Source organism: Cygnus olor, chromosome 4 (genome assembly GCF_009769625.2).
Source record: "Cygnus olor isolate bCygOlo1 chromosome 4, bCygOlo1.pri.v2, whole genome shotgun sequence".
NCBI lineage: Eukaryota > Metazoa > Chordata > Aves > Anseriformes > Anatidae > Cygnus > Cygnus olor.
The window spans coordinates 55344537-55361514 of NC_049172.1; positions in this window are offsets into that span (position 1 = coordinate 55344537).

Below are 16978 nucleotides of genomic sequence, written 5' to 3' on the forward strand. Positions count from 1 at the left end.
TAGCATATAAGCAGTGTAGCTGTTGTGATTTTTTCCACGGGCAACCAGGAGAGTTTTAATAGGGTATTAACAATGTATTGGAAGAAGGGTAATGATGCAGCTTTGCAGATGTTATCAAGCTCTTTCTGTGCCTGGGAAGATGAAAGGATTTCCATTTATTTATTTATTTATTTAGAAGCAGGCAGGCTTCCTGTGCCAAACTGCAGAAAGACCTGACCTCAAGATAATAAATATCACATGATCATTAAGATGGGGGGAAGCTTTGAGACTATAGATAAGCAGCTTATATGTCATTTAATAGAAAACTATGGAACTACTGGTGGTCGTCACTAAGGGAAGTAATTTGTGTAAAAATCACAGTCAGGGAGATATCTGCAGCTGAATTCGAAAAGACATTAAAAGAAAAATGTATTTGTCAGTGATGTCAACAAGATTGACTGCATAATTGAGATCTAAGAGAATAAAAGCTTAGGCCACAGGTTTTGCCACGGAATGGATAGGAAAGGCTGTATTATAGGGATATCATGAAATTGGCATAGCTTGGGTGTTTGACATGACTGAAAAGTCTGAGCAGAAGATGATAGCCTGATTATGGGTCTGAGAGATTACTGCTTTACACAATAATCAGAGAATGAGGGAGCAGAGAGGGGTTGGGAGGTTATTAAGATATTCTTTTTTTTTTTTTACATATTAAACTTGAATTCATAGCTAGTCATCCATGAAATCAAAAAGTCAGAAAGATAAGCCAAGATTTTCCTGAAGGCCTTGCAAGAGCAAAGGTAATTTACTAAGACTTAAAAAATATATATATACTTATTTCTTGAGGGGGAGTCAGGAATAACTTAGAACTCCTCCATACACAGATTTTTACATAATTGTATGTAGCTAAAAGTGTTCAAGTAAGTATTACATGAATACGAGTTCTATACTCTACAAGTTTGTCCCCCACACAGTGATTATATAGTTGTGAGTAGGAATAAAAAGGAAAAATGCTTTAGAAGCATACAAATTATTTCTTTCATTTTTTCAAGTATTAAAGTTATTTTTTCCCTTCCTGAGAATATTATTATAGTAATTATTATAGCAACTAATGATTTTTTTTCTTTGTGTTATAGGAATGTCTCAAGGCAAATACTTATTTTTATTCCCTCATATCAATATTTATACATACCTCAGTCAATAATCAAAGTCTTTGTTGTGCTAAGCACGCAACATAGTTTTGTCCCTCGGAACTTAGGTGAGCAGTGTGCTATGTGAGTGAAATCTTGTAACCATTCTCTTTTGTCACCCAGACTTGGTCCTTTCCATTACTGCCTACTTATGCCCAAGCTGCAATCACTAAGCTGTGGTATTATGAGAAGGCCAGAAGCCTCCATGGCAACTTGTAAGAACACTAACTAGCAACTAATGGAGTTTCCGTGTCTGTTGGCCATTTCCTGACCCATCTAATGTGCCAGAAAACATGCTGAAAACTGGATAAAACAAACTTTGAAAAATAAAACCAAACAAAACAACAACAACACTGAACATGAGAATTATGTTTACAATATATTTTTCTCTTGGAAAATGAAACTTTGAAAGCAAATGCTGTCAGGTTCTTCTGGAAGATGAAAAACACATTACAAGTTTGATTTTGATCATGTACAAGGCCAACTCAAGAATGTCTCAAACTGACATGAAAATGTTTCTGTTCTCTTCCTTGTTTTTCTACCAGATGAAAGAATGCACGTTAATCTTGGTGAAGAACAGAGGTCTAAATGTAATCAATGAGCAAGCAACAGCTGATGGGGAGTTTCAATCCTGCATTTTTTATTTTATTTTCAATTTTATTTCGAAAACTAGATTAGTATTTTACTGCTCTTTTTTTTTTTTTTTTTTTTTTTTTTTATAAAATACTAAGGCCTTTACAGATTCATGATTTTTTAGATACCTATCATTGATATGTTTAGTGTAAATATATGCCCAAAAGGCTGTTCTGAAAATTCACGTTGAGTAAGTTATCTGAATGTGTATCTTGGTATATATCCCAGGCATGAACAGGGAGAAGACATTTGGAAGGAAATCAGATCCTCATTTCTACAGCAAATAAAATCCCTCATACATCTTTATCTCTACAGAAAAGGATGATATCTGCTTGAACACTTCTCATTTCCCACTATGTCTCAAAATGAAAGCAGCATTCTTTGTCGTTTCTTATTATAAAGTCAGTTAGTATTGTTTGCTGCTGGGGCATATCTATACAATGCACATCTGAGATACCAGGAAAAAAAACATTTCCTTTTTCATTCTACAGGTGTTACTGTCTTGGTTTTGATGCCTTTGGGAAAACTTTAAATACTTTCTCAATGAGTAACTATTTCTGTCTGGGAGATTTTTGTTTAGGTATCTTTAGCCAGGCATAAAAGAGACTTGAGCAAGGATACACAGATTTTGTAAATACAGATCAGTTATGTATTGACTAATATAGCCAGCAGATAGCTAGCGCTAACAAGCAACTAGGTTATGCACCAATGTACTCATCACACCCAAGGAGCCACCAGATGAGTATTTGCAGGCCAGGTATTCAGTAGTCAGCTGCTGAAAGGTCAGACAGGAGTGTTGCTTGTCTTCCATTGCTCTGAATGCCCTGTACACTTGCAGCATGGTTGTATTTGTTTTAAAATACATCTTTTCTTCTGAGCATTCTCCATCCCTCCCTCACTCTCCTAGCATTCTTTCAACAATTAAACATTTTTAATTTTCCTATATTGCCTGGTTTTACTTCATGTACTGTCTTATGCCTTAGCAATGATTCCCGCTGTAAAACTAAGCCAACAAAACATAGCTGTTCTGCACTGAACTAAGTTTTGCATTAAAAACAGGTCATTATCAGCAGGATCAGGTCAGACTTCTTTTTCTTTTCTTCTCTGAGCAGAGATTTTCAGCTTCTAGATATTTCACAACTTGTTAAGCAATGTTATTAGTAGAAGAATATATATATATTCTGTATCATATGGGACTGGTAGCAGCTCGCTAAAGATCACTTTGATAAAGTTGATGGTATAAATTTATAAAATCTGGAAGACTACAGCAAAAACTGTGTTGAGACAAAAATTCACTGTAAGCTGAAATAGCTTACAGTATAAAAGTTCTATTTTTCCAAAAATGTAAGGAAACTTTGGTTTCACAACAGTGTGGAGCTATTCTTACATTTTATTATTCAGTCTGTCTTTGTCTAATGTTCAATCTGCCTTTATTTTGAATTTCCTGAGAGCATCATAGCCTGATAAACCTAATTAACACAGAATATATTTATTAAATAAGTATATGAATATATGAATATTCCTATTATTATTTGGATTTTAAGTTGCAATGAAATATAAGACATTTCGTTTAAAATGTGATTTAAGAATTGAGGGTCTTCTTAAAAAATATATTTTTAGACTATAATCACACCTGATAACCATTTTGAAATAAAATTTGCAGTTGTATTCCACAATAACACTCTGTTTGTTATTACAAGAAAGGACACTTACTTATATGTGAATAATTTTCCTTTGAAACATATAAACATTATTTCTACTACTAATAACAGATTTGTAAAACAAAATAAGATTTTTTTTTACCTATGTTATATAAAGCGGTACTCAAATATTGTAAATATATGATAATCACGTGATAAAATCAATACAAATTATGATTGGATGAAGCACTTTTGTTTAAAAAAGTATATTTTTGAAATGTTACTTTATTTTTTGATGAAGGAAAATTATGTTTTCCAAGTTTTCTTCTTCTATTAAATATACAGATAGCTAATTTTTATACTTTATCTACTACTCCACTCATTCATGATATTATATGAGGTTATTACTGAAAGTTACACCCAAAACTCTTAGAAAAGGAGAGACAGAGGATTCAGAATATAATGCTAGGAAATGCAGAAAATACTTGATTTTCAAAATGATACACACAGCAATATTGCTTTCATGTGGACTTTGTGCTTCAAAACAGGTAGATGTCTGTGTCTGTAGACTTTGAATTAGTAATATTACAGTTAATGCTTACATATTCAGTATCTTTAAATTCTGAGGTGCATTTATTATTCACTTCTGCAACAAGAAACTCAGTGAAGTGATGGAACTTGTATAAATACAGGATTGAACTGAGAAATCATCTTTTTTTTTTTTTTTTAATCTAATACTCTTCAGAGGTAACAAAATAAAACCTTAAAGTAGATGCAAGAAAAATATTCACATGCCAAACTGAAGAAAAAACAGAACAAAGTGGGAGATCTGTTGGCTGTATGTATCTCATAAGTGGCTGTTTTTCAGAGAAAAAATTTTGAGAGAAATAAAATACTTCAAGTCTGAAGAGATAGAGGACAGCAATAGTGAGTTATAACCTCTGGGCATGTTTAATTGAATAAGAGTAGATGAGGCACTATTGCATGTCCCAGTTCAACAAATCCTTTAAATGTTGCTGGGAGATTGTGTTGGTGTTTCCTGTTTGATGGGGTAAACATCCATTATGCATTAAAAAAGTACACAAATATGCCACTGATCATCTGGTCTTTGATAAGGTGCCAGCCACTCTGGATCAGCATTTGCATAAACAGCTGGAGTTTTTCTGGACCCATTCCTATCATGTTGTTGGATGCCTTCCTGGTCATTTGTACTTCATCATATCTCAAATGAGCTAGCTTGTTTATGATATATCTGACAACTTCATAGAGAGAAATGGTTACATTCTTTAGTCACATTTAATTTAAGCAGATGTAAAAATTAATAGGAAAGATTGACTGGAGCATGCAAAATAAGCTGTTCTCTACATTTTTGTAGGTTTATTAACAGACCTCTGCTTTTCCCTAAGGGAATTATTGTATGCTTTAGTGGTTTAAGCTGTTCTCAGTGGGGAAAAATATAAAAAAGTGTATTTCCTAATACTTTCATTTTTTCCCCTTATAGATTCTTGGTACTAAAATCACAATGTTATTAAGATAAATGTGATTATGAAAAGGTTTTCCATACTAGGAGACATTACTTACTTAAGAAGAAATAGCAGTAGTGTAGAAGCAATTCTTCATTCCTAATTTCATGTTTCATTTTTTGTTGAGCAAATAGTGTTTTTGTCCTCATACCTTTATACCTGATAAGAATCACTGTGACAGATTTATGCTTTGGGAGTACGAATATAAGTCTATAATGGACCATATGATACACAGAGCATTTTTGATAGTCTGTGATGATCTTCAGAAGTCAATGTTCTACAATCCCAAATTGCAGGATAAAGCTATTTAAAAATTGCTTATCTGTATTTTCCTGACTTTATTTGAGAGTTGTCTCAAGGTAACAAGATGAATGCCTCTATCCATAATTCAGACTACAGTAAAAATATGTAAAAGTACATGAAATATAACGGAACTGTCAGATAACTTCCCTTAATTTCTCAAATTTCTCAAAAAAAAAAAAAAAAGTATAATTTCCAGTGTATTTGGAGAATGGTTCAGAAGCTGGAGAACTGTATTTTAAACTTAACTTGGAGCAAGAATGGAACCTTCAGAAAGGGAGAATAAATAGTCACAGAGCAGTTCATAGATCTCCAATAAAAGAGAGATTCACAGATTCACAGAGATTCAAAATAATATGTATGAAAAAGAAAGAAAAAAATATGTTTAGAACAAACTGGAGAGAACAAATTAAAACATTTAATAGAAAATGAGATTGATTATGGCTAAGGATAGTATCAGTTTATTATAGTTCATTAGTTTGGGTCATATCATTTAATATGGAGGTAATGTAATGGAGAAAGGCTAGAGAAGTCATGCTGAAAGGATCAAAGATAGAGAATTTATGGCAGAAGAAGTCACTCCCTCAATCAAACTTCCCTGACTGGAGACTGTCACAAGTGTAGAGGTGTGCATGAACCTGGAAGAAATGAAAGATGTAGTTTCTAGCATTTAAGGTTTACCATACACACTTACTGTCCAGCAGACAGTACCAATGTGTAAAATGCTGAGATGGAAAACTGCCTTCTGTGTTTCAAGGAATGGCCCCATCATAATACATCATTCTCATCTGCAGCATGAATTAATTAACTGCTGTTTATTCAATTAGAAATGAAAAAAGTAGGAACACAGACTGAAATAATTAAATCCTTTGAACATTATTTTCACTGTTAACTAACCTTGTTTTGTAGAATAAAACCCAAATATCCAAGAAGTGAATTTTAAAGACGTAGTTCCAAATTCTCTAGGATATACTCAATTAATGATGTAAAATCACCAAAGTTTGTCCTCAGTAAAATGAAATGGAAGCTGTGGAAAACAAATCCAGTAAAAAGCATTTGCTGATGTTACACAAATGGATGTTACTTTTATGAGGGGTTAGCAGTTCTAACACAATCTCTTCTGAAGGACTATAAAGTGTTAAAGAATAGAGCTGCTTTTTTTTTTTTTTTTTTTTTTTTTTTAATTTGATTTATCATGGCTGCAGTGTTAGGTAGTTATCTTAGGTATCAAGAAAAAAGGCATATTGACAAAAAAATATTGACTTGACTAGAAGATCAGAGTTAAGATTAAAGAAGCAGAATATAGCAGGAAAAGAAAACAGCTAATTAGATTATTATTCTGCAAATACTGACTAAATACTAACTTCTGTGTTGCAGTAATACTCTGTCCTGAAGTTTAGCCTAAAGTTTCCCTTATTTAGTTTCAGCTCATCAGCTAATTTTGTATTTTATACTACCATGCTTTATAAAAGTTTTTTATCAAACTGCCCATTACTGACAGCTCTTCCTTCCACTAAAGCCTCCCACAGCTCCAGGAAAATAAAGTCATCCTGACAGAAAGGGTGGCTGTTTGTTGTGCCATGACGTCCTCCATTGCTCAGGCTTTTTATTCCATCCTGACTTTATGGGCTGGATCGGTTCACAGAGCTTCAGTGGAAGCAGGTGAGGCAGTGGTCACTTGCCCACTAGCCTGTTGCTCAAACGAGCTAAAGCCGACACAGGCCAAGGCCAGCCCAAGGTCTTGGGATGTCATGTCAGTCCAATATCTGTGGTCTTTCACTAATAACAGCAAAATTTTTACATACCTGGACTACGGTAGGAAACCTACAAAATATTATCTGCTTCTTTTTGCATGCTCTGCCTTTTTAGGGTAAGTGCTATATCTCTTTCTAGATTTCAACTTCACCAGAGAAGTTATGCAGCCTAAATCTTTTCCTGACTTGTTTTATTCGCTTATTGTTTATTAGTCCTGAATTCCCCGTTCTCTCTGGGTTGGCACAGGTTGGACATAACTAATTTATCATAAAGCAGATAAACTTATTTTACTTAATCATTAATCCCAGAGTCCTTTTCCATATGCTGCTTAACAAGATGTATGTATTAATTTTGTTTCACTAATGCTTGATCTTTGGTTATTTACATTTTTTAATTTTCTTTATTATCCATACTAGACTTCAGAAGCAGCTACATCTATTTTGCTTGGTACCTTTAAGGCAGCTGTTTATTTTGGCAATTGGGCTCATTTATACAGTGCAGAAACAGGTCTTGAATAAACATAAAATGAAATGAGGCTTTGAAGTAATATCAGTCTCAAGACTATTTTCCATTTTGAAAAGCTTTAATGGAATCATCTCCATTTACTGGTCCTTGTCGGGAACTACCTGGGATTTGATAAATATTGCTCAGCAGTTGTCTTGCAGTGAGTAGCTTTTTTTAGTTCAGGAGGTCTTTTATGCTCTTAACTGCTTATTTTTTCAACTTTATTTTTTAAAGGATAGTTTTAAACATCTACTAGCAAGCCTCTACCTTTTCAAAGTCAGTATTTTTCTTCTCAGAGTATCAGCGTATGATATTGGGACAGAGTCTACTTCCTTGTTTCTTGTTCTGTATTATCTTTCCTGCATTAATTTTCATTGCTGTTGTCGATGTTATTTTCCCCTTTTTATTGTGTACTGTTTTGTGCTTTCCCAAGGCAGTCAGTCATTCCAGTGGTGTTGTGTAATTTGCTCTGTGAAACAGTATCTTGCCATGAATTTATGTGCAATGCCTTTGAACTCAAATACAATGTGTTCGCTTCCCTCTGGTGATCATTTTTACTTTTTTTGTGTTTACTCAATGACTTCCATCTGAGACAGGCTTTACTAGTTGGCTGAACTTCAGGTGATACTACAGTACTGTACAAATTTTTATTATGAGACTCAAACTTACTAAATTTGTCTGCTCCCTTAAAGTCACTGTCCAGTTGTTCATGGACAACAAAATGCCTCTGAAAATTATGTTTTTTCTCAGTCTCTTGCCAAGTTAATAAAATAAGACAATTAGTTAAATGGACTCAATTTTTAAGCTCATTGTAGGTAGCAGAGATGTATTTATTAACATCAAATTTCTCAAAAAATACAAAAATGCAAGATAAACCCAATGTTCAAAATTTCAGTATAAGCTTCAATTCAGCTGAAGATCAGTCTGCAACTTCCCTGAAGGTTGCAAAGCCTGAATGAATTCATTACTGCAAAAGTTAATTTTCATTTCTGCCAGAATCTCACTTCTTGTTTCTTTATTTTTAATTGAAATTTCATGAGGCCCTATTCTAGTCATTCTGATGTGTATGGTTTCCTTAATACCCTCAGACTTCTCGATTATCCACCTCCTTTCCTATTTCTCACTATGCCTTCTATTATTATAGGAATGCTCTGTTTTGTGATTCTCTTTAGATCCCTTATTAAAAAAATTAATAGATAGAATTCTTCTTAGAAATTATTGATAACACTTACTTGCTTCTAAGAATGGAAAGATATGGCTCCCATGCAAACATTAAGGGATGTAATGGTCATTATGGTGCTTCCAGTTGTGTTTGCCTTTGCCTACCTTGCCTACACTTTAAATTCCAAAACTAGGCCCCTTGTTCATAACTTTAAGAATGAAAATTAAGAGGATGTCATTGTTTTATTTTTACACCCTTGTTTGTTTAGGGAGCAACTTTATATTTGGATTCTCAAGAAGAAATATTTCTTCCTATTCTACTATGTATGTAAGAAGTATCCCCCCAAAATGTGTTTCCTATGCATTTGACTGAATATAGATTTTCTGGAATTTTCCTTCAATTTTTGAGTGTGTGTATACAGAGTGTATGTATACATGTCTGTGTGTGCTTGTGTTGCCTTGCTACACAATGGCATCCCTAAAGACTGTGGCAAAGAATGTTCAGTTCCTCTGTTCCTGTTTTGTTTTTGAAGTCTACCTGGAAACAGAAGGCAACCAACACATTTTTATTTTCCCAAGATTGGGAATGATGATCGGCTTCTGCATATGGAGACACATGTATCTCTCACATCATAAACCATTTGTTTTATTCTACCTTCTCTACCTCCACAGATTTTCTCTAGATTTTGTTGTGGTGGTGGTTTTACCTTGCTGAGCAGTTGAACTCCACCACAAACCCTCCCAGGTTGAGATAAGGATAATTTAATTAAAGGAAAAAGGAAGAGGGAAAAAACAAGCAAAGGCTGTGTGGAATCACAGAGAGAAAAAAAATCTCTACTTCCCATAAATGAGCGATGTTCGGCCACAGGAAGCAGGGCCTCAATACACGTAGCGGTTATTTGGAAGGACAGACGTCTTCATAACGAGAGCTTGCCTCTCCCTTCCCCTTCCCCACCTTTAATCTCTGAGTATGACACCACATGGCATGGAATATCCCTCTGGTCGGTTTAGGTCAGCTTCCCCAGCCTGCTGGCTCTTGGGGGGGTTTGGAAGGAGTCTTGGTGCTGTGCCAGCACTGCTCAGCAATAGACACAACACTGGTGTGATACCAGTGCTGGTCTAGCTACAAGTGCAGAGCACAGCACTGTATGGGGCACTGAAGGGAAAGTTAACTCCATCCCAGCCAGACCCAGTACAGTTGTAGACAGAATTTCTTTTCCTTCTGACACTTTCCATGGAGATCGGTACAGTCATGTATGTAACAGTACACTTAATAATTGACAACAGAAGTTTTTAATTTTATTTTATGGAGGTGGAAGTCCTTTTAACATTTGACAATGATTTCTAAAACTAGTAATTTCTACATAAGTTTTTCCTTAGTTCAACTTTTTTATTTTTATTTATTTATTTATTATTTATTTATTTATTTATTTCTTGCCAAAAGGCCCTGGTTATACAGTGAAGACCAAGAAATACTTCTTCAAGTTTTAAGGAATGCTGCAAAAGAATGGAAATTCTACTACTACTTTGAGTAGCCAACCTTGAGTAGTGACTTGGAGTAGCCATGAAAGCCTAGCTCCATACACGCATTAAGTGTGGGACTGTCCTATAACTCCACGTGATGGCAGAAAGTGAAAGACAAAAAGCCATTTGCTGTCACATTTCCAAAAAAAACCATTCCTTTGAAAAATAAGTGTGGTTTAAAAGTGAAATTTTAGGCAAGAAGTGACATGTGAGTAGAGAAATACTTACAGAAAGGGGGTAGTTGAACAACTGACTTTTTGTAAATAAGAATAATGAATTAAGAAAACTAAGAAATTAACATGCTTGGAAGATGACCATGGGCTGTACAGGTGAAATGGTATTATTTTCCCCAGTAAATGTGACATATGTCACGAGATGGGAGGTCTTTTTTTAACAGTTGACTGCAAAGCAGTTCTATGTACTTGGTAATAATTTAGCAAAGCTTGGACTGTTTCCCAAATTTCTTTTGCTTTTGTACAAGCAATTCAAATGTCTAACAATCTATGCTCTAACAGAAAAGCTAGTATCTTGACATAGTAACTTTAGCTTATTTCTTCTGGCATGGTCTTATTAAGCTTTGTTATTTACAACTCCAAATTTGGATTGTCCAGGCATTTTAGAATTGCAGACGGTAGCTCATTCTGGATATCTATCAATTTTTTTTATTATTATTTTATTTTTTTTTGAAAATAATAAAAATTTATAGACATCAGAGCTCATTTGTTAAATGTAGTTGTCAGAGTCTTGTGTGCCACCACAGCTCAGGACCCCATTTCAGTCCCTCCCATGGTTGTCACTGCCTACAGAGAAAGGTGAAGAGAAAAACTTCAAAATAATCATTGCTGAGAAGGGTTTCCTAATGGAAACTTCTAACCTTTTAGGTTGTGGTGTGTAAAGGCCTTTATGAAATACCTATGAAACTAATAACCAGATACGTTACGCAACAAAGCTGGTGAAGGGTCTAGAGAGGAAGATGTATGAGGAGCAGCCGAGGCCCCTTGGCTTGTTCAGCCCAGAGCAGAGCAGGCTGAGGAGAGGCCTCATGGCGGCCTGCAGCTCCCTCAAGAGGGGAGCGGAGGGGCAGGCGCTGAGCTCTGCTCTCTGGGGACAGCGACAGGACCCGAGAGAACGGCATGGAGCTGGGACAGGGGAGGGTCAGGCTGGATGTTAGGAAAAAGTTCTTCACCCGGAGGGTGGTCGGGCACTGGGACAGGCTGCCCAGGGCAGTGGTTAACAGCACCGAGCCTGTCCAAGTTCAAGAAGTGTTTGGACAGTGCTATCAGACACATGGTCTGATTTTTGGTTAGTCCTGTATGGAGCCAGAAGTTGGACTCCATGATCCCTGTGGATCCCTTCCAGCTCGGGATATTCAGTGATTCTATGTTTCTATGATATTTTGAACAGTCAGAAAGTTGATGATGAAAATATTATCTACTAGTTGCTAACAACAAAATAGAGTTTTCCTGTGTTTCTGAGATGTGACAAGACAGATTCCAAATGTCTTAGTCATTTTCTCCAGTATTTGCCTTATAAGGATACAACTTAGTCTCTCCCTGGTTGAGGGACAAACTAGAGTTGCCTTAGCTTGTTTTTCAGAACCTGCATTCTCATTGTGAATCCACCATACTTCTCTCCAGAAATGCTGGTTCTGCAGTGCATTAGGTATACATGCTGATATAGCTGATCCACCTGCCTCTTCTAGCAATACAATAGCTAACACAGAGTAAAAGGTTAATTGTGGAGCTCTCTAGTGCACTTTATCATAGATAAACATAAATGTGCCTTTATCATAGATAAACATAAATGTGCCTGCGTTTCCAGGAACTGGTTATTTATAGGAGAGTATAAATCAGAGTTCATGATCATTCTGATTTTTTTGTCACTGGAAATAACACATGAATAGGCATAATTTCAGAAATAAGCAGAAGTGTACTGGAGAGAAAAAGATACAAAATTGGCATGGTCCTTCACGAGCAGCAATGAGGGATCCTTCCCATTTCTTACTAACCTGAAAATATTCTGTCAGAGCAGTATGCCATAATGGCTGAGCAGTAGTTAATGTAACAGGAGAGCATGAGCACCCTAGCAATGCACTTACAACTGTAATTCAGCACTTCATGTGTGAACTTTCATATGTCTCCTTTGTTCAATTTGGTGCTTTACAGAAATGTCCAGTGCAATGCTCTTAATAAGCTGTCAGGAGAAATAGAATAGCTGCCATGGCTAAAGTGTTTCTGGGGTTTGGGTTAGTATCCCTGCTGGCAACGCGTTTTGCTGTGGTGTTAGATGAGGTTATTTGAGACTAGCATGAGTATCCACTTCCTTGAAAAACTTACATTCAAGTACAACACTTTCTTTTATTTTTTATATATATTTTAATTATTATTCTCTTTCCTAATAAATTACATTCTTGTTAGGTTTATGGTAACAATTCATATTACCTTGTGGATCAAAAACATTAGTTTCATTTATTTTTGGTCTGGAGGGTTTCTGATTAAAATCTATCTTGCTAGTCATATGATTCATTTGCTATGTTTTAGAGGCATTCTTGTGTATCTTTGTCAGGTGTTAATGCTCAATTGTTGACAAGTGCAATCTAAGTAGTGTAAACCAGAAGCTTAATTTTCCAGTGGTTATAGTGATGAGATAGTCTACTTGTCCACCTAACTTAGGGATTCATGTTTTAAAGTATACTGTATTCTGAATCCTGCTTTCTCCTTGACAGCAATTTAATTCACATCTTTGAATATTTATCTCACTTCCTAGCCCTAGAACTGCCCACAAATCAAGTATCTTTTCTAGGACCTTCTGTCTAAAAGAAATCTACATTTTTTATTCTTCATTTTTCTTTATCAAGGATGAATTTGGCATAATTATTCCAAAGACAAAGCATATTTATTGAGGTTTTGATAAAGCACAGCATAGGAGCCATTCTGTTTGGTTTGTGCCTTCATAGAATCATAGCAATAATAGCAAGGTAGACCAAACTGTGCACATATTTTCTTTAATATTAAAAATAAAGAAAAAGGTCAGGATCTAAAAATGACTACTCACAATTTTTAGTCCTGACTGTAATTCTCTTTTCTATATGATGATAGATTATATCACTTGAAAGGCAGCCTTTTATTAATTAACCTTGCTTACATTTGCTGTTCTGCTATAAACAGTCACTGCTACTAAATATTATTTTAATGAATCATGCCTATGCCATGCATACACCCAAGTAAAATACTCTTTGACTTCGGTACTTTAACTTAATGAGGATAGTGAATCCAGTGTACATTACCATAAGGGACGAGCTGAAAAGTTAGAGTGGTGTAATCTCTATAGGTATCTGTCATTTCATTTTACACTTTATGGATGATGGACACTTGCAGAAGAGCAAATTTTCCTTAAAGTTTCAAACTGAATGAGGACGTGTTCTGCCTCCACCCTGTCCCTCTTGTACCCAGCATACTCTCTAAGGATTAAAGAACTGTTACTTGTCACCTTCATCTGCCAAATCAAGAAGGAAGTACATGCGCTGTTTCATTTGTTCAATAAAAGATTTGAATCTTAGACTTCTTTCGAAGACTTCATGTGGTTAAAAAGGATGAATCTTTTAGTGATGGAGTAAGCAAAAGCAAAAACATATTACTTTGTAGTCAAACTTATTGCTATGTTTTAGAAATATCCTAAAATTCATTTTTTTTTGTTTTTTTTTGGTGATGATGAAACTAACATCTGTGTTTCCTCACTGAATGAGTATCAAATAGACTAAAACAACTATTATATACTAATTATTATATACAACTATTATATACTAATTATAGTATATTACAGTATATAATTAGATGGTATTATTTACTATATAAATACTATTTTTATTAAATGTGATACATTTAAAATAGTTCTAGCTAGGAATCTATCAGGAACTTAAATTTATTGGATTTAAGAGCTAAGCAGCCAGAAAAAGAGGTGCTCAGCATGTCCACAGTGATTCTTTTAAAAATTATTATAACATTATTTGTACTTGATCGTGATTGGAGTGCCTTCACTAAGTGCTGTAAAATTTAAAACTGACTGGGAAGACTAAATCAGGCTTAGAGGAGAGGAGGAAAACACTGGCTTCATATTATCAGTGAAAAACTAACTCTGAACGAATTGCTAGCAAAAATAAGTGAACAAGTGAACGTGATAACAAATCCAGGAACTGAATCCTGCTCTGCTGCATCTTTTTACTCAGTCTGCAGAATCAACACTCAAGCAGCCTTCTCTCTTTTTCTACAGAACAATAGACTGAAAAAATTGAAAGGATTCAGAAATGAGTGATCTCTGATCTAGTAATCCCAGTATGTTTTTCTGCCCTATTTGTTTCAAAGCTTTGCCTTTTTAGCTTACTCAGGTTAGTTATATTTTAAAATTATTTCCACAAGAAGAGATATTTCGATTTGTGACTGAGGATACCAAGATAAAGTGCCTATGTTGGTTATAAATTGATGCTAATTATGTAAAAATAAATAAAAAATTACATTTTTTCTTGGGAAATCAAGTATTCTTTATGTCTTAATCTATTTGTATTTTTTATTTTTTTATTTATTTTTTTATTTAAAAGAAATGCCAACCACAGCTTAAACTGCTAGCTATAGCTGTGCCAAATTATTGGATACATATCCAGGGGTTGCTATCCAGGAATCAGAGAAAATGATCGTAATGGTCCAATGTCGTCTTATATGCTATGAATTTACAACTGCTAAGAGAAAAACTTTAATGTTAGAAATTAGGGAAAAATCCTACCTACTGAAGTCTAATAAGAATTTTACCATTTATTTTTGTATATATACTTATATTTGGAGCTGTAAAATGCTAAGAACGCTTTTCACTTTATAATAGAAGCACTTTTGTGAAGGTGCCATCTTGAAATTTTTAAGTACATTGTGAGGAAGCTTCATACAAATAGGAAAAATATAAGAAATAAATGAGAAAATAAATGATGAATTATTTTAGTTGAATCCCTGTGTGACTACCTGTCATTATGTGACCAGCCACCCGAAATTCTTGATAGATTTGCTCACAAGATCTCATCCTACATCTGAAGTAATTAAGCTATATGATAGCTTTGCTGAAGGATATCCATGTTGTGGAGATGAAATCAGAAAATCTAGCAGAAAGCCTTTGCATATGCAAACTGTAGAATTTTCCAGGGAACCTATTTCCTTTCCTGCCTGCATATTATGTATGCATATGTTTATGTAGTATCTGACAAAGTTCACATGCAAAATATATATCTATTAGATCACAGTGATAAAATATCTGTACAATAGGTAGCTCTGTTGATATCTGGATTTAAAAAGAAAAAAAAATAATTAAAAAAAAGAAGAAAAAAAATGTTACCATGCTGTATTAAGGTAAGACACAAACCCTAACAGTATATAAACAACTTTGTTGTTGAACCGTAATTTTTAAATTATCTATACATACTAAGAGCCAAGAAAAGCTGTGATAAAAACTTATACACAGCTTTTTCTTCCACTTGATGTTCTCTACATAGGGACTTACAATAAGAGCTTTTTAACATAAAGAAAAACAAGATATACTGCTTCTTTGGGCATTTGGGTAGAATCAGGTAAAGGTTACATGAGAAATAAGTTAATGGACTGAAGTTTATAGCTGTGTGTATAACTGTCAAATCTCTGTGTAAATTACCTTTCTCTTCTGCTGGCTGGAATGCAAAAATCCAATAAACTGTTAATAAAAATGGAAAGGTCATATGTAAATACCACAGATCTTGAAAATGAACCAGAAAAATATGATACTTTGCACACAAATATCATTTTATATTTTGCTTCGTGGTCTCTAAAATGGGATGGGTCTTATGAGACATGTTTTTATCGAAGTATGGTGAGAAAAAAAACATTCTATTGAAAAGAGATTTGCGTTAAATCTGAAAACAAGTGTTTGGTCACTAATTGACTGTTTGTTTCTCTAGCTTAGAAAGAATTTGTTTACCTTATCAAGAAGACTCAAAATGAAGACCGATTTAGTCATTTTAATCATTCACAAGAGTATTTACAGCAGAATATACATTCCATCTTTTCAGTCCAACAAAGTACATGCTTATTTATGTATTTTTATTTATATTGAAATATATTGTTAGCCTACTTTCTAAAAGAAAAGATGAAGGTTTTTTCAAGATGCATGATTTCGTGCCCAGAGCATTGGAATTTATACAAGAATTAGCTTCAAAGAAGTTGTGATTGCCTGTATTTTGTTCCTGAAAACAGTAATACATTTTTGTCTTAAAAAAAATGAGATTCTCTAGATACTTGAATAAAGAAATAAATGAGAAAATAAATGATGTATTATTTTAGTTGAATCACTGTGTGACTACACCAGCCACCCAAAATTCTTGGCAGATTTGTTCACAAGAGTACAAGATGCATTTATTTAATTTGAGTTAAGTAGAATATATGTATTGTAAATGTAGTCATCTAAGAGTGGTTGTTGAACGAGCACCACTGACTGGAGTTTTCCTTCTTTCTTGCTTTCCTTCTACTATTAAGGATATGATATAAATGATTTTATAATACTGCTTGCCCATTTCAGAAATTACTATTTTTCTTTTGCTCAGTATTACTAAGGGATATCAGCCTCAGTATTTATAACTTGAAGAGATTTTTGTTAAGAAGGCAATTTTCTCTTAAAATGAGCTTCAGGAAGTGGATTAGTATAGAAATGACCTGTAAAATGGGTGCTTTGTAATCATGAATAAAAAGCCAAACTAATCATG